Here is a 19,871-nt window from a genome sequence, read left to right on the forward strand (position 1 = left end):
AAACTTCCCACAGTCAACAGATAATCTGCCGTTGTGATAGGGACAAATCAGAAAATCCCATAATATTCATTTCCAAGAGCTTGGGAGAGTTCAGTGTTCACCGATATGTTACAATAGAAAAGAACTGATTATCCATTAGAAAATGACTTTATTTGGGTTCATTTCTGTTACCTCTTCCTAAGGTACTGTTTGTGCTCAGAAAAAGATTTCGGTTTAGCATTACACCTCATGGAAAGTCTAAAATAGCCTAAGCCAACATCTCACTTTGTGCTCATTTTCTACTGAAGGACAAGCTGCAATGCAATACCGGACATGCCTACTTGGAAGTAAGTTCCACTGAATTCAGCAGGGCTTTCTCCCATTTAGAGTGGATTTTCAGGAGCTGTGGAGGAAAGCAGCAGGGAAAAGAGAGAGAGAGGATGTGTTATGCTAGTGGATTTCCCTAATATAACCTGTTTAAACAAATTAAGCTAGGTGGTGCTATGTGAATTCATGCATTTCATATTAAGGCAACAAAGTCCAAACCAAACCTGAAACACCTCAGTCTTGAGTCTCACTTAATACAGATTATGTGATAAAATTTTGGTGTAGAACAATAAGCCCCACTAACTTCAGTGGGACATACTCCTAACTGCAGTGTGTATATAAGACCGCAGCCTAAATGTTGACATTTCAAACACCATTATGTAGTTGGAATGTAAGATGGGCAAAGCTGTAAAAAGAGCTAACTCTGCTCAGATTATTTTATGTTTGATTGACTGGGGAAATGTCTTTCAGTTGACATCTGAGCCAACAAGTTAGCTGAAATAAAATTTTGCTTAATACCTTTGCATCAATAATCTAGGCACAGCACCATTGATTGAAAATGTCTGATCAATACAGTATTATTGACTGCCTAACTGTAACTTTGCCAGACTTTTTTTTGTGTGTGTGCTAATTCTACTGATGACCTTTTTACCACTGCATTTCTGGTTCACCATTTTTTCTCTTTGAAATTCAATTTGCTCCTATTTCTATTATTTAAGGAATTTACCCATGCAATTGATTTCATTTTACCTGGTACTGTAGGAGTGTGTCAGATATAAAAGGGTGCACAATGTTTTCCTAATTGCCTAGAGAAAGTGTTTATAAAATAAGCAGTATAATTTCATAATTATATGAAAATAGCTCTTTGGATAATACATATTCACAGAATCACATATCTAGAAGGAGCCCTACAATTCCAGGGATAGAGAAGTTAAATTTAATCAGTGTAGTGCTCTACAGACCAGATTTTTTCCAAATTGTGGCCCTTTTTTGGAAGGAGAGGCCATGAACTTCATCATGAAAATCCAGGGGCTGAATATGGCCATCAGACCTCTGGATGTTGTCCATCTTGATCTAGTCCAACTTCTTGCAGGACATACTGTACATCCCCTTCCACCTGTTGATCAATCTATGGGCAAAGGTTGAACATATGAAATTTCTGCTGAGTTGGTTTATTGGTTTACCTATCCTAGTCTTTCTCAACCTTTAGATGCATTCAGCTACAGCTCCTATTATCTGTGACCACTGAGCATGCTGGCTATTGGTGATGCAGACTGTAAAAACAAAAGATCTTTCCCATCCATAATAAGATCTTTTTACTGGAAGTGGCAGGAACCAGGCCAAGTGATTTCTTTGCGGATTTTGGTCCCACAGAGAATCATAACATCCATTCCAAGCATGCTAGAGGTAGCCTTGTTTTAGTTTCAATCTTATCAAGGTTCAGATGATTATATGTAGTATGAAAAACTGATTAGAGAAAGTTCTTTGTTCATAATATCAGAAGTTAGAATCATCCAGGGTTGGGCAAAGGAAATCCCTCTTTAATGCAGTGGTTGGATTCAGACATACCCCACACTCAGTGCTTAAGTATGGGCTAAATGTGGGTTGTTGATAGCTAGAAAAGTGAATTATTGAAAAATGGGTTATTCTGTTGTCTGAAGCCAGTTTTACTAATACACCAGAGTGAACAACCCACAGTTCACCATCCAACAACAAACCATGGCTTCTCTTCATGGAAACAAGTGATGGCTTCTTAGTGCAGCTGGCAACAGATAACTTGAAAGCCCACCTTTTCACAACAGGGCACAATTCAACACCAACTCACTGGAGTGCAGCTCATCCTATTTTCCGAACCCAAAGTATTATTCGTTCCTTTATGAATGTTTTGCCATAAAATGTGGGGCTGGCCAGTGAGCTTAGGGAACTTTAAATGAGGATTAAGCAAACACATGAAGAATTGGTCTATGAGTCATGCTGCCTACAGAGAGCTTCCATGTTCAGAGGCAATATGCCACTGAAGGCCAGGCATCGGGAGAGTCGCAAAAGGAAGGGGCATTGGCCTTCACGTCCTACATGTGCACTTTCTAGAGGCATCTTGTAGGTTACTGTGGAAAACAGGATGCTGGATTAGATAGGTATGATCCAGCGGGACATGGATGTTCTTTGTTTTGCACCTTACATGTGTAAGTGGGAGGGTGTGCCCCAGAATCTTGTACAGATTCGGTAGAAAGCAGGTCAGGAAAAGCTGCTGTTACTTGGTACTATGTGCCCAATAGCCTATTCATGGTCACTGGGCATGTAGAACCTCCTGCCCATGAGCCAAATCAGGTCCTCCAAGGTGCCTCCTTCTCTCAACCCAACCTTTTCCCCCAGGGACCAATCATTTGGTGATTTCCTCATTTTGTGCAGTTTCAGATTCTACACATCTGAGGTGTCCCTCCTGGTTATGGTATGAAGAACTATTCTATTGGTTACAGTTAAAGGGGTATTTTGGCCCCTTGTGTTTTGAGTTGCACCTACCACAGGAATGTGGATTGTAGGAAATGGAATTCAGCCCTTGGACTGAAAGATGTTCTGCATGCATTCAGCAGGCAGTTGCACACCCAGCTCACACAACTCCCTCGCTCACTTATGTGCATCAGCCAGGATGTCAGCAATATAGTTGGCAAATCGGTTCAATGTTTTTTAAGTCCTGGAAATTTTAAAATAGCTGCAAAGCACTTTTTAAAAACTGAAGTAAATGTGCACCAGTAGTAAATGCTGTGTGTTATTTCACATTTATCACCTTCAAAGTGTGTAGACGTACCTCCAATGACAGGGAGACCTTTTCTTCAGCCAGCAAGCTTCTATCCCAATTCATCTATGCATTTTCCAGTTACTGGCATGATTTAAATACCTGCAGGACTAAAAGTATTCCGCATAGTCCGTTAAACTCGAGGAGATGACATAAATCATGGCTGGAAATCAGTCTGATTATCACAGGTCTTTAACAGAGCAGTGAAGAAATACAGACATCAACTGCAATGGACTTTAATAAATAAATTTATTAGAAGATAATTGGGCATTTAATAGTAACATGGAAAAAAAACTCATCCATATTTCACAACCTCATGTCAAAGTATGTCTGACTTGAATATCTGAAGCTCTCAGGAGCACCCACATTAAAAGAATGAATAGAAATCATAAACTGTAAAATTAATGAAATTGTTAGATATTAATCCAGAAAGTGTGAAAAGCAATGCAAAATAGTTCCCCTTGGGGGCAATTGTGGATAGTATATGATCTGTAAAAGACTGGTTTCTTTTACATTTCTGTTTTGTTTGTTAATAAAAAAAAGAAGTCTGATTATGTAAAATGGATTTGCCTGTACCACTTACGTGAAATTATCTGAGAGATAATTTAGATCCAAAACACTAGTCCTCTGCTAATTGAACTAACTGGATGTCATCTGTGTCAATCACTGGGCTTTGGGATGCTTCGTGAATGGGAAGGCTGTCAAGTGTGCTGCAAATCCCTTACACGTCTTTATCAGGGTTTCATTGATTTCACTGGGCCCTCCTCCTAAATCCATGGCTGCATATGCTACAGCGAATTTTTATGAATTTTGGGGACTGCCAACACTCACATATGGCATGTGCAGAATCCCAGGAAAAAAGGCATGTCTGAAAACACAGAGGTACAGCAGTGAATCTGGCAGTCAAATATATGTGATTGTCTGCTTTTACCTGTACGTCTTAAAAGTAGGATACTATCTGTATCCACTTCTATTCATATACAGATTTAGATATTCACAAGAATTGATCTCACATTCTCGGCATTCACATGTTGAATCAAAAATCACATGTTGAACTTTCTGTGTAAACCATATAAAAAAGAATCGTTCATAAAGAATCTACACAAGCCAATTAAAGAAAGGCCATACTGGCTGGGAATGCCCTCTAGACTTTGCTAGTTATTAATTGCTCAAAGAGGCAATTAAGCTTAACTTAGAGGAGGGTCCTACTTAGACTTTGGACAATGCGACAAGGATGCTAAGAATGAAAATTGGGCATGGCTGTTTCATGAAGTTAGCATGTGATTGTGTGGTTCAGGGGTGGGCAACCTGTAGCCATCCAGATGTTTTGGCCTACAACGAAGCCACAAGGTGGCCTAATAATATATAAACAGACACATAAATGCCCATGATCTCTCACCATTGGCTACACTGGGTGGAGCTGGTGGGTGCCTGGCAGGTCTCAAGTTTCCCATCCCTAAAGCACATGCTGGTTATACAACTCAGCCCACATTTACCATGTGGAAAGCTAGAAACTATGCACACTGCCACACAAATCCCACTGCTTCCAATGGCAATGCCATTGTCTGAACTAGCATGTGCACAATGAAGTCCCATACTGAACTGCAGAACCTAAGTTAAAGTGCCAAAAAACTAGTTTCCGACAGTGCAATCCTGTACATGTCTACTCAGAAACAAGCCCCATTGCTTTCAATTGGATTTTCTCCCTGGCAAGTGTGCATAGGCTTGCAGTCTTTGAATCACTGGGGGTGGATCCAGAATCTGCTTTCTGTGAGAGGAAGCACTTTCCATGAAGGGAAGGTCTCTGCGCCCCAGAGATCCTGCATGGTTTTGGAGATTCCACCTCTTCCCCCACATGCCACTCCGCACCCCGTGCAGCATTTCCAGGGGGGTGGAGGGGCTGCTGCAGCAAGGAGAGAGGTGCGGGAGTCCTCTTCCATCCATCACTTTAATAGAAGAATAGCTGCAACCATTACAGCAAAGAACTCAGTATCTTTGAGCCTACTCACAACTGGTTTTAGTAGTCAGTGCTTTGTTTTTAATGAGATGCTGCTTGATTTTGATTATATTGTTTTGACCTTTTGTAAGCCAGTTTCCAGTTGTAATAGAAAACCAGGAATCGGTCGTTGGAGTCGTTGTGATTGTCATCGTCATCTTCCATTTGAAAGATGAACTCAAGTCTCAGCCAACTTGGAGTGAAGCAGACACATTGTGCCAGTGCTGGGTAATCGTTGGATCACCCCCTCAGTATTATAGTGTATCCATTTTCCTTTTGCCCCATAGACATAACACTGGTAACATGGCCAATACTGGTTTCAGTCTGGAAGGCTGCAAGTGCCTAGTATTCAAGAACTGGCAGGCATTGCGGTGCTTTCTACCTACACGATAAATCTAGAATGTGCCCTGTCTTAAAAATGCAAATACTTGTTGGCTATAGCCTACGATAATGTCAATGACATGATCTCTATTGTACTACACAAGCATAATTGATGTCTGTAATTAACATCGGGTCAGACTTGCCTATCTTGCATTAAAAGAGTCATCTCGGAATGTCATTTTATTGGCCATGTGTTTGTGCCAAAAATATGTATCTGAGATATATGGCTGGGTAGTCATGCTGGTGAGTTTGTAATCTACAAATGCCCTTCAGAGAGATTCCTCACCTCAAATTCTAGGCAGCATTCTGTACAAATAATTGACAAATCAATTTATCATAGAAGGACTATTTCTCCATGAGCCGCACCAACTCTGATCCTAATCTCTGCAAGCACCGGGAGCCTCCAGATCGTCCACACAGGACCGTATGTGGGGAAGGGGAAGGGCACTCCCAAGATCCAGAGGAAACAGGCTAGGCTGCAAACCTGTTATCATGAGGAAACAGAATGAGCCTAAATGAAGTATGGATCTTGCTTGTGGATTTTTCTAGAAATGTATTTCTCCGTATCTAGGTACCTGTCAACAAGATCTTGTGAGAACTGGTGCAGCCTAACACAAGCAGTGTTAAAGGAAACAGAGATTGGTCAGTCTGCGAGTTGAAGGTTGTCTAGAACCTTCAACCTGCAGTCCAGGGTGGGATTGTGCTGTGTGTGTGGGGTGGGGCCATGTTACATGTTTATACTGGGCTCTAAAAATAATATGCTGCACAGCAAGGCATACATGAGGGCATGCACATTTGCCAGGAGGAAAACTGTGAGGAATGTGGCAGATGTACAGTACCCCTGTATCCCTGGATGTTGCTGTCCTATGTTTCCCATAATCGCTGGCTATTGGCCAGGCTGGTTGGAGGTGACAGGACTTGTTGGGCAACAAATTTCTGGGAAGGAGGGTGGGGAAGGCTGCTGTGCATGAAGACCTTGACATAGGTTCTCCCTCTACATGCCTAAGACAGCCTGTGAGATACAAGAGATGCCACACTCCTTTCCCAGCTTCCTGCGCCTGTGGACAAAGCAAACTGTGCACCTACACCTGTTTCTTCATCTAGATTGTTCCTTGCAAAGTTCTGAATTCCTCCAAGCAGCTTCCACAGAAATGCAAACAATAGGTATCGTTGTTTTGTATGTGAGTATGGGTATACCTGGTATCGATGGAACACAGGTGAGCATAAGAGCTGTGCTGGGTCAGAGCAAAGGCCTACATAGTCCAGCATTCTGTCCCCATAGTGGCCAATCATGCACCCCCAATGGGAAGCCCAGAAGCAGGGCATGAATGAAACATCTCTTCCGCATTAATTTTTCCTGGCTATCTCTAGAAAGAGGCATGTCTCAAAATGGAGACAACTCCCACTTCCTTCTTGTAACTTCTGAGGAATCCTGTTCATTCTCAGATGGGTGATGTGTTTCCCAGCAAAGGCAAAAGGAGCCGAAGATGGTCTTTCTTTCTTTCTTTCTTTCTTTCTTTCTTTCTTTCTTTCTTTCTAAAATAGATGTGGAGGTACACCTCACATTGCATTTTGATGCAAGAGTTGACAAAATAGTCTGGCTGTGTATGTAGGATGTGAAACCCATCAGTTCTAGATGTATGTGAAACCAAGAGTTACACTGAAGCTTGCCGATTCCTTAGAGTGCGCAGTTCTTGCGCCCTCAGTGCTTTGGAGAAGGGAAAGGTGACCAAGTGCAGCTTCTTCCACTTATGTAGCACCACTCTGGGAGAAGCTGTAACTGCCAACATTTTCCTTTGACCAAAGAGACATATGTTTAGCTATTGTCATGCCCTTCTTCCACTGTTCTTGCAGCCTGAAGATTCCATTATTACTCCTTAATAGACACATGCCTTTTCTTTACTGTTTCGTCACTTAAATGCAGAAGAATATATGTTCTTGGTTCCTCAAAGTTCCTTCAGAGCACATTTCTTCACACAAAAAGTCTGTTTTATTTTAGTAATTTATTCAGACCTTCAGAACTCTGGTTGCTGTGATAAATATATGATAAATATGATGCGTAAATATGTATTCCTTCCTTCCTGCTCAAAAGCCTCTCTACACATTCCATACCATTATTATGCAATACTAACTTCTTAAATCTGGAATAAATGGGGAACTCCTGAATGGCATAGAGTTGCCAATCAAACAAGCTAAGACCTACTTGGAACGACAAGAAACACGCTGGTTACAGTTTGATATGCTCATTATTACAAATGAAGACATAGTCATGAATTTCAGATTCTTAGCCATTTTCTTCTCCTGTAATATGATGTAATAGGAATGTTAGCAAAATTGCACTCAATGTTTTAGTCTTGTGTTTTGCTAGGGCTTTTATATATTGTTTGTGTATTTGCTGATGCTGGGATTGCTGCAAGCCATGGAAAATAGTTGCAATAAAGATGGCACCCCTTGCAGTCTTGGCATTATAAAATACTAAATGAAAAATAGCCAAGTCAAGCATCAAGTATAGAATCCCCTATAGAACAGCCAGCAAACACCACACGTTTCCTGACTTGTTTTCTTTTCCATTTTTGTTTTATGATAAATGAAAGAGATCGGACCTGCTCTAACACACAGTTACACGAGGCTACAATAACATTAAAGGCAAGTGCTAATAAATCTTCTATCCTGCGATTCCTTTTACTCGTTTTCCCCCTGCTGTAAATGATATGGTTGTTTTGCCCGTATGCAACAACATGAACGAAGCTGGTAGGATTATATCAGTCCTCCCCACTGCCTATGGCAATCTTTTTGCTATCCCATTCAAAATTCAATTTAGTAAATACATTTCTTCCTTGAACACTATCATCAGCGGTGGCACCACCGCTCACCCCATGGGCTTACTAGAGGAGGTGAGAGATGCTGAGCTGAACCTCTGAAATGGAATGTGCGGTTTTATGAGGCACGGCTAATAGGAGGGTATCTGGGGCCTTGGAGATGCCATGTGCCCCAGAGAAGCCGGTGTGGCCATTTGGCCATCTGTACCTGCCGTCCCTGCTCTTGCCAGAACAGGCTTTGTGTGGAAGGTCACAGTCATGGGCAGCTCCGCTCCGGAGCGTGCTCCTTCAGTGGCTTCATTCTCATGCATTAAATAAAGTGCTGCATGTATTTTGGCTTCATCCCTCTCTGTGATACAAATACTTAAATGGGGGCAGTGGGAGGGGGGGGGGGGGGGGGGGGGTTGGTGGTATTTTTTCTAGCATTCACTCAATGGATTGCAAACATTTTCTGTTCACAGGGCACCCTCTGTTTGAGGGTTAACCATCAGCCCCAAGCCTTTCTACATGGATGTGAAGGCATCAATTTATTTGCTTTTTAAAGGACCCACCCCCATCCTTACCCCTACAAATAATAGCAGAAGGAGACAGTTCATCCATTTTCAGTATGCTTTGCTGTCTTTGCAAAGCCAACAGATACCGAGCTGCTCCCACCCAAAGAGCTGTTGGACAGAACTAGGAGAGTGATCAATTGCTGGGAAACACCTACCATAATAATGAATGAGGAGGGGGCTGCACAATGGCTGTTCACCCAAGATAATGATCGAGTGGTAGTATAGTAAAAACATACCCTGCATTAGTCCAGGGAATGTCAGGTACACTGCATAATATAAGGGAGGTGATCGAGCATATAGATATATGTATACTGCCAGTACCACCCAGCCTGGATTCAGCCTGAAGCAACCTTGATTAAGTAGTTTATGATAAACAAATTGTCCTGCTAGCCTGGAGACTATGAATATTTAAGAGTCATCAAATTCACCACTGCAGAGCATTCTGCTGAAACATCCCAAATGCAACTATTTTAGGATTGTGGGCAGTTATAATTCCTGTTATTGCATCTTAGGGTTTAGGATGCAGGTCTTCTGGTCCAGTCATCTGCTCAGAAGCAGAATAACCCTCCGTGTCCAAGAGATGCACAGTTGGAACATGATGCCATCAACCAGAATGTCCAGTCTGTGTTGCAGAGCAAGGGAGATGAAAAAGTTGAGGACTTATTTCCCAGAAGCCTTTGCCAGCATGATCCCAAACATCTGGCAATCTACTTTCTGCCCACCCACAGTGGAGAGGAGAGCAAATAAGGGCAACTAAGTTTTAGAGCCAGCCCAAATGATGCAACTGGTACAGGATTTCAGCTCACCATAAAAACAAACTGCTCTTCACCACTGGTTTTAAAACATTGATCACTGACAATTCATTTATGGCCATATGGGACTTACTTGAACCAAGACAAAGAGCAAGAAGTGCCTTACATGTGGTTAAAGCATATCTAGGAAAACAAACCTTGTCACATGTTACCAAGAAATACAAAAGGCCCTGTGCAAATTTACCAACCAATCTGGACACATAGTGGACATCATGTAAGGTGGGAAGAATCTTTTCTTCCCTATATCTGAATGGCTCTGCATATGGCTTTTTAAAGAGAAGAAAAGCACATCAAGGCAGCATTTTCTCCAAAGAAAATGTTCGTGGAGCTTTGGGCTGAAAATACCCTCTTACCTAGGAGTAAGCCCCATTTAGATCAAGAGGGCTTACTTCTGGGTAGATATTCATAAGATTATGCCATACTGGATGTGCCTTCTCTGGGGCTGTCTTTGAAAATCAGCAGGCTCAAAATGGCACACTGACATGGTTAATTTGTTGTCATATCACAGCAGTGCTAAACTATCAGTCAGTTTCCAGGTCTGTTTTAAGTGTGGTATGACTCTTTAAAGCTCTAAATGGCCTGGACTATGGGGCAAGAAGGATACACTCCTCCAGTGTTTAACTTCCTGGTCTATAGGATGGTAATCAGAGGACTTTTTCCAGATGGTCCCAGCCAATGTGATAGAGAATGGTTACAAGGGAGAATGGTGTTTTGGTGAGGCTTACCTGGCACCTACATTATAGTCATTCAAGTGCCTTTAAAAAAACTATTTTAATGGCATATTTTAGCATAAATCTTAGCTCTTGGCACTAATTTAATGCTGTTTTGTTGTAGAAAATTGTCATTTGTATCAGTTTTGATGTTATTATGACAATATTAGAGCCAGTGTGCTGTAGCGGTTAAGAGTATGGGACTGGGACTCAGGCGATCTGGGTTCTAGTCCCCGCTCAGCCATGGAGCCCACTGGGTGACTTGGGCCAGTCACAGACTCTCAGCCCAACCTACCTCACAGGGTTGTTGTTGTGGGGATAAGATGGAGGAGGAGAATGATGTAAGCTGCCTTGAGGGCAGGATATAAACCGAAAAATAAATAAAAAATTTTGGTACAGGCAATCCTTGAGTTATGAACATCCAGATTATGAACAGCCTGTACTTAGAATGAACTGCTACAAAGCCTATTAACTTTTAAAAGTTACTGCAGAAAGTCATCACACCATAGAGAGGAAGCAAGAATGGAGAGAGAGGAAGGCCTCTAAAGTATCACCATAGAGAGACAGGAAGCAAAAGGGTAGAGAGGGAGATCTCCAAAGCATGCCTTCCTTTCCTTCCCATATGGAGGAGGAAATCTCTCTGACATTTCCTTCCTGCAAAGAGAAGGCACAGGTGAATTTGGGTGGGGAAGGGACCTAGAGATATTCACAGTTTCTCTACTTTCATGGGGGTCCTGCACCTCTAACCCTCTCAAATGTAAAGGACTGAGTATATATGATTCGATTTGCATACAAATTCAACTTAAAGATGTATTTCCATTTACTCAGGAACAGAGCTCGTTTGTAACCAGGGGACTGCCTGTATTTAATTGATTCACAACCTTTGTGCATCACCCGGAGGGCTTGGTTTATATTTTGTATACAAATGTAAATGTTAAATAATTAATAATTTAAAATAAATGTATACTATTAAGCTTGACTTTTCCCATTTTGCCTCCATTTGCAATGATTTCTGATGCCTTGGAAGGGAAGGAAAACCTTAATATCTGGAGGAAGAAAGCAATTCTGTTGTGATTATAGAATAAAGAGTAAAATTCATGCATTAATATGAAATTTAAATAAATGGATGGGTATATAAATCCTCCTCTTCCCCCCATTGTTCTCCATCTCCTTCTCCATTTATAATTTATAAAGTCCCTAATACGTACCTCATTGCCCACATAGGAAGGCCTCTCACAGTCCTCTCTCACTTAAATCTTTTTCCTCTTAATTCATTTGCATGCAATTTTAGTGGCTTTTACATTCATTCTTCCAGTTTTAAAGTCATGCATTACAACTTTAAAGGCACATTGACACAGTTTAGGCTACCTAGTGTCTTCGGGTTAAACACATACTCCTCCCTCCCTTTACCTGGAGTAAAACTATGACTCCCATATCTCTTCAAACATACACATTTTGGAATTGAAGGGTAGATTTAGTGGACAAGAACAGTTACAGTCAGTGATCTAAAGAGCTGGGCCACATATTCTGATTGTTTGTACTTTTTCTTTGAAGAGAAACATGCTTTTGAAAGATCCTTCAAGTTTCAAGGTGGCAATGAGGAAGGCTGTTGCTTGAGAGATGGGCCTAGGAGATATCATTTGCACCGTTTTTTGGATCCTGGGAGGTACAGCCAGTGGAAAAATGCAAGCGCCATCAATGTAAAAGTTACTCTAGAGCAGGGTAGGCAGAGGAGTTCCCCCACCCCATAAGTCTTCATCATTGGTCATGCTGTTTGGGGTTTATGAAATTATCAGTCAAAACACCTAGAAGGCACCACGTCGCCAAACTTGTTGTGGAGTAAATAACCAATATGAGAGAGAGTTCAAGTATTCCAGTAGTCGCTTAGGCAGGGAGCACCAAAAGATAGTATGAAGCAGAACACCTACCACTATCCAAACCATATCATCACCTTGGGGGTGAAGAGAAGAATTTTTTAAAAGTGTATGTGGGCAGTAGAGGGGGAGAATGTGAGATGGAAAGGAAAACTGTTCAGCCTTGAGAAGAGAAGTCTGAGAGGGGACATGATATCCCTCTGAAAGTACCTCAAAGGCTGTCACAAAGAGGAGGGTCAAGATCTCTTCCTGCTAGAGTCAGAGTGTACGACACGGAATAATCAAGTCAAGTTGCGACAACCCAGATTCAGGCTGGACATCAGGAAAAGCTTCCTCACTGTCAGAGCAATACGAGAGTGGAACCAGCTGCCTGGAGAGGTGGTGGGCTCTCCCACATTAGAGACATTCAAAAAGAAACTGGACAGCCATCTGAGTGGGATGGTGTAATGTGGTGTCCTGCAACAGCAGGGAGTGGATCTGATGGCCTCCATGACCCCTTCCAGCTCTTCTATGATTCTTTGAAAACAAAGAGTGTTGTTCTGTTACAGATAAAGACCATATTGGATTGATCTACAATAGAGGCATAGGATTACTTTGGTCACCTATGTTTCAAAACTAGAGAAAAAATTACCCTGATTTATAAATACTGTTTCAATAGTAGCATAAAACATATGATCTAGCAAAGTTAAATGGGTGTAGAATATACAGCATCATCCTTAGATGGCTGCATGGCCCAAATTACTCCCTTCCCTACAGATATAGCAACCAGTGCTCCTTATGTTTTAAAGGGTTTTTCTCAGCCAGCTGTAGGAGAAATGTGTACCTTTCTCACCAGATTTCCTTAGCAATTAGCCTGCCTTATTTAGGATTACCAATGATGTCAACAAAACGTTGTGTGCAAGACATTCATAAGTATGTGTGAAATCACACAGGCCCTTTTCATCATTAATGTTTCTGCTTCATTGGTCCAAGTGTTGTGTTGTGTTTTGAGCAACCAGTTCTGGAGCTCTGTTGAAAGAAAGCCCATGCTTCTGGTCAGCCCTGCCAGCCATCCTGTGCGCACTGGACATGGAATCATCAGTTGTTCATCTCACACACTTTTATATCAGGACTCCAAGTGGGAAGGCTCAGGTGGTGGTTGCAGAATGCTTCAAGAAGTGCAGTTTTTATCTTGGAGGCTGATCTGGTCTCTAGTATTGCATCTTGGAACAAACTGTGAATGCAGCCTATGTAGGTTACTTCTCTGATGTCCAGACCTCAGCCACTTGGGGGGGTTGTGGGCTGAACAATCCCAAATGAATCCAAGGTTTGTTGTCGGGTTAACTTAATTGGGTTCAAAATTGCTACAGCTGGGGAAACTGTTGATGTAATAAAATACGTGGGTATGGCAGGAGGCAGGTAGAAGAGAAAGGCAAATGGCTGGTACTTTTCCAGCACTCAAAAAAAAAAGTTAAGGTTGAGCTTGGTTGATGAAACATCTGTCATGAGATGGTCTCACCCCCACCCTTCAAGCAGATCAGGACAAAAGGCTTTCTTACTAGACACTTTCTTGTTGTGTTAAAACTGATCAACTATGTTGGCTTGGTAGTCCAAAACAATATAGTAGGAGTCAGTAACAAAGACATAAACCAAGTTAGAATACAGGCCATGAAGAAAACACACAAAATAAGTATACGATGTATACTTAAGTAAACGAAGAGGATTCCAAATTGATTACCTCTGCTCCCTCCCAAGTCACAAAGAACTACCTTCAGTTTGGATTCTGTTGCTTCTGATCAAATTGCCTGGAACATCTGATATGTCTCATCTCATCTGCCCTCTTAATCTGATGCCAGATGATTGGACTAAAGCTTTTAATCCCTCTCCCTACAAATCTCAGCTTGCTCACTAGAATTTCTCACTGAACTTGACGCTATCTGGTGCTCAGGGACAGTCTGGCTTGCCTTCGGCCTTGACATTTCAGCTGTGAGTCCCAACCTTGCCTCCTCTTCCTCTTCTGAATCAGACTTTTAATCAACAGTTCTTGAAAGCTGTACTGTAGGGGGACTGGGCCCAATCCCTACAACGTCTATTTTCAAAAGTTGTTTTCTTTAGCCCTGTATTCCAAAGGACAAACTCAGTTGAGTATTTGGCATGAGGTAGTTAGAAGATGACAGCTGTGGCCATTTCTGCCCAGTCACTTAGGAACAACCCTAACAGACCAAATGGAAAGCTGGGGAAGGACATTTTTTTGGAAATATATATTAATATTTTCTTGTGGAGACATAAAAGTGCACCCTTTCTTTTTGAAAACTATGGTCACTTTAAGGTCAAAAGGTTACTGAAAGTGACAGAACAGAAGGCCCAGCCAGGGTGATTTACATCTTCCTGCTTCATCTTTGTTCCTGTATAACTGCTGGCAAAGCCCGTCTTACAATGCATACACTCTAAAGTGGATGCAAGACCCCAATTTGAAAAGGAGAATGCTGTCAACCAATCCCACTTGAGCGACCCTAAAAGAACATGCCAGTGGGCAATGCAGATTAAATAGCTACTTTGATATCAACATGGATTTCACTTGCAAGCTTCTGAGAGATGATCATAAATAAAGAAGGAAGAAAGTGTTCTTTAAATACTTAACTAATGCCCTCATACATGGACTTTAAAGAATTCCAGGGGAAATTCTAAACTATATGTACATTTTTATGAACATTTATGAATATCTCTGTTTAATCTCAAGTGCATTTGATTTTTGAAAGGACAATTTGGATGTTCTGTGTTGAATTATTAAGTAAAAATATTCAGTTATCAGATAGTTAATTAAGTGGAACTGACTGTATTCATTAAAATATTTGTTCCAAACAAATGTATTTAACATTCAGATATTATGCAGAATAGGTGACAATTGCATATCTCCATGGAGATCAATAATGGTATTCAGATCATTGTGTAAAGAGTCTGCAAGTTTAATGCAGAGAGAATGTCATTATTATTTCTCTCTTAATGATGGTCATTATGCGCAAACACTGATTGAATTCCATTTGTTACCTGCGTTTGAGCTGAGAGGAATAATTACAATTTAAGTGTCTCCATTAAAATTCATAAAAGAATATGAATGCAAAAATTATACTTGAATCTGACAAAATATACTTTGAGGATATAAATTGTGTTTTCTGATAGGCCTCTTAAAAGTATTAAAAATAGCTTCATTTTAATAGGACAGCATATAAAGATCATGCATTATCACCTTTATGTTAATTCTCATAATACATGACTAATACTAAAAAGAAATGAACTTTGAAAAGTAAAAATTAACAAAACAATAGGCTGCCTGAATTGATACATTTAGATTTAGTTTCTAGTGACCAAGCCTCAGAAAATCCAACTAACTAGTTAATTTCTAGCTGACTCGTCATCCCCTTGGTGCTGTGAAGCTCACTCCAGCCATCTTTTCTGTGCCTGTGTCCCAGGGTGGGGTAGGGTAGGGTGGGGTAGGGTGGGGTGGGGGGTTGCGTCAATTAAGTGGAATATCATTAGTTAAGCCACTTAGATTTTCTCCCCCTCACTGTGTGCTTTTCTGTGTGTCACCAGCTGCTTCCTGCCCAGTGAGTGCCATCGAGACCGTTCTTATTAAGACCGAAGGACCTGATTCCAAAGGCAGGTAACCAGACTCTTGCGATCTCAGCTCCTCCTGGCATCCCACTGAGCTGCACAATACTTCATAGCACTGGCCCTTAAGCCCTAATTAATAACTGTAGCCGTATTCCTGAGGGTCTGCTTAATGACCTCTCTCCCGCTACAACAAACGCCATCTCCAGGCTTGCTCTCCTCAGCATTCTTTGCTGCAACCGAGGCCGTGAGTAGAGGAGCGGAGCTGGGACTCCTCGCAGGAGCCAAACAAGGCATGCTCTTCCTCCGGGCTCGTTTGCCAGTGTACAGATGGGCTTGCCATCGGGGGATCGCCTGGGACTGCTTCGCCGGCCTTGAGCCGCAGTTGATTTATTGCATCCGAGGAGCACATTTGGTTTTTCTGCTTCACCCACTGGATTTCCTGTGGCAGCATACCTAGTTCGGCTACATAATGGTGCTGGTAGACATTCTAGGAGATAAGCATGCGGCAACAAACAGCAAGGGCCAGATACCTATTTGTGTATGGCCTTCCGCCAAAGGTGGCCCATTCCAACGAAGACGATGCTGTTCTGAATCAGCACAGAGCACGGTGCTGAATTCGTTTGCAGCCATTCATCTGAGGTACGGGAAGGGGCAGGGTGGAGTGGAAGGCTGGAAGGAAATCGCATCCAAACACTGAAGGAAAGGCTGGCAATTTCAGAGAAATGTCTCCATGTGCAGGGCTTCAGGGCCTACCTTACTGTAATGAGGTGGCTACAATCTGTGTGTGTGTGTGTTCTTTATTTTACAATGGGAGTGCTGTTCTCCTGTGCTTTGGTAGCCCCCTGGCTGACTGTGGTTTCTGAAAGGCCCCCTAGAAGACTTGGCCATGACTTCCTCCCTTGGGGCTCCCCAGTCCTGCTGGCTACTGAATGCCTGAAAGCAAGAAGAGATGTCAGAGAAATCTGCTATGGTTCAGTGAGTTTGGGTTTCTACAGATTCAACACACGGGTTCCTCAGGAGACTGGTTTTTTTCTTTTTCTGAGTCACATGGATTCTTCAGACTTGCAGGCTGGGTTTTTGCTTCGCGGAACTGGACGTGGCTTTTGTCACACAAAAATATAAATCTGTGTTTTGAAAAAACATGGACCAAAAATTTCTTCCCCATAGGCTAAAACGTAAACATTTGAGGTGGGGGGTTGCATGTTGTTCACTTTGAGGGAGTTCTGTACAAAGTAACATTAATTAATGTGCATTAGCACTAATGCATACATTGCACAAATGCACATGAGGACTAAAATACACCTTCTAGTGTGTGTTTGTGTGTGTGTGTGTGTATCTGCAGTTCCATCACTGAGTGGATGATGGAATGAAAGACATCTGACGACCTGCACAGATACAATGGAACTGACAACAGTATTACACCTCTAAAACAGAGTGAGGTTGTTGGAAAGTCCTTTTCGCATCAGGAAAACTAAATAAAACAAATCTACTAATCCTTGTTAATTCAAAACAAAATGGAATCCACCAAGCAACACTTTCTGCTCGCTCTTTTGTCTGACATGTGTTCCCAAATACTGGAAATATCATTTGATACCAGTCATCAAAGGCCAAGTCTAAAGCAGCTTCATATAGTAACAATCTAAATGTAATTTGTTACATTAATAACATCATATATGAACTCATCCTTGTACCTGAAAGAAGAGTTTACCCACATGAAACTCAGGGCTTTGCTTCTTGGTGTTGCATAGAAACAAGTATCTTTCTCACAGGAACAAATCTCAACTATCGCTATTTTTTCAATAAAACCAAATTTGGTATCAGGCAAATTGGAGTGGAGCAATAATGTGGGGGAAGGGATTAACCCATTCTCCTCTTGCCCCGCTTCCACCCAAAATCACACAGACACATGTTGTTTAGAAATAGCACAGCTTGGAGTCTTGTTGCGTGCATTCCATTGTAAAGTGAATTAGATCTCGATGCCATGATCCTGTGCACACCTACCTGGAACTAAATCCCCTTGAATTCAGTGGGACTTCTCAGAGAACATGCCGTGGATTGCTCTGTCAATCTCATCAAGTTTAACTAGACACAGGCAAAGTAGTTAGCATAACAGATAGACTTTTGTGGGGGGGTTTTATCATTTCTATTTCCTATGGGTTGTAAAATAAAGCAATAAACCACCAGCTTGCAAGACTCAAAATTTCCACTTTTCTTTTTTTTTAAGTATGAAAAGGTCTCCAGGCTGAAGCACACAACAATTACAATTTATTATTACACGGATGTTTTTTTATGATGACAGTAGAAGTCTGTTAATTGGGTTATCAGTGGACAGTCTGTCATGCTGATTAAGTGGCCGCTCCAATTAAGAGAAGAGACCATTTTTTTAAAAAAAAAAGGGAGATGAAAAAGCTTTAAAATGGCATTAAAATACCATACCAAACAAAGAGGGACCAAAATAAGCACAGTACTGCATTTTCCCTTGATCTTTTCCTCCTCTCTCATTTTTATTTGCTAACTTTTACATTAAAACGAAAAGGATGGCACAGGATATGCGGGTGTTGGTATTGTTGTTGTTATTTTTATCGCTTTAACAGTTGGTTAAGCACCACTTAGGTTCCTGTCACCAGGCGGATACTTTTCAGTTAAACAGAATGGATGCGAAAGTGCTGCTTAGCAGACCTCAGTTTAGGGTTCTTGGGCTTGAACCTTCCTCTCTGAGAAAGGCCCCTGAATGTGGCTGCCTGGCTTAGGTCCCTGTCCCCTAACCCTATACCCCCGGGGTGAGCAAAAGGAGAGTGAGGTGCAAAAGATGGCCTCTGGCTGGCACTGATGTAGCAGGGCTTCTGCCACATAACCACTTAGCCCTGACACGTCTCTCTGGCTGGCATTTTGCAGTTATTTAAAAGTATCAGGATGCAGCAGAGAGAACTCAGCTGACAGACAGTTTGGGCGGGAGGAACTAGCCCTGCCTGGTGGCTCAAAAGCCTTGCTCTGTGTTTAATTCCATCTCACACATCTAATCCGGGCTGGGTTGGTGTCAGCATCTAGAATCCTTGGGGGAAATGCCCAGGTCCTGATACTTTGCTGGGCCCCACTGATGACCCATGCTCTGGACCCCTCTTTGAAATATATTTTTCTTGGCCTAGAGCTCTAGGCAGTACTGGCAGTAAAGTCTGGCTGCCATTTTACCTTCTCACAAGGTTTCTACATGATGTCAGTCTGGGCCACTGTGGGGGATTTTAGGCCGGCAAGGAACAAATTCCAGGCACAGCTCAGAGGGGTACCGCTGCCTGCTCAAGGGGGTGGCCCAGCATAGCTCATCAGTGGAGAAGGAGACCCAGGAAGAGGAAGAGGGCACTTTGCTCAGATCCCCACAGACCTGGAAGTAGTCCTCAATTCATTGGTGTATCCCTAACTGTAGCCAGGGTTAGAATTCCAGGTGAGTACATACTCTGCAGAGCTGAAGCACACGAAATGCTAGCATAGTGCTTTTCTCAGATGTTTCCTTACAGTTCCTGATTTACTACTGGGCTTACTAATAGGCTGAATGTTATCCCTCCGAGGAGGGATTATGAGTTGTTAAATCCGTTTCATCTCTGTTTCATGGACTGTTGGGCACCTTTCATTCTGTCATACAATCATTGATGGATTCCTTCCTTCCTTTCCCAAACTTGCATTCATGCACACTTGCACAAATCTGCACTTCTGAAAACATGCAAGTTCCCCCTGCCCCACAAAGTAACTTCATTCTTTAACCTATGGGGAAATGCACATGTGCACTTTTAATTTTTCATGTTTTTCTATGCCTAAATTTGTGTAAATTTCCAGAAATTAAAAAAAACAAAACCCAGGCTCTGCAAGCCTGCGGAATTTATGAGATTTGGACAAAACCACCCTGTTTCAGAATCTGTGGGTCATATTCATGGAAATCTGAACTCTTGGAACCCAGTCTCTGCATCCTACCTCTGATCTGGAGTCTTGATGGCTCCTAATGATTGAGAGAGCTCATGGACATGTCCATAGACACTATTATT

Source organism: Varanus komodoensis, unplaced genomic scaffold, assembly GCF_004798865.1.
Source record: "Varanus komodoensis strain SLA01 unplaced genomic scaffold, ASM479886v1 scaffold9, whole genome shotgun sequence".
Taxonomy (NCBI): Eukaryota; Metazoa; Chordata; class Lepidosauria; order Squamata; family Varanidae; genus Varanus; species Varanus komodoensis.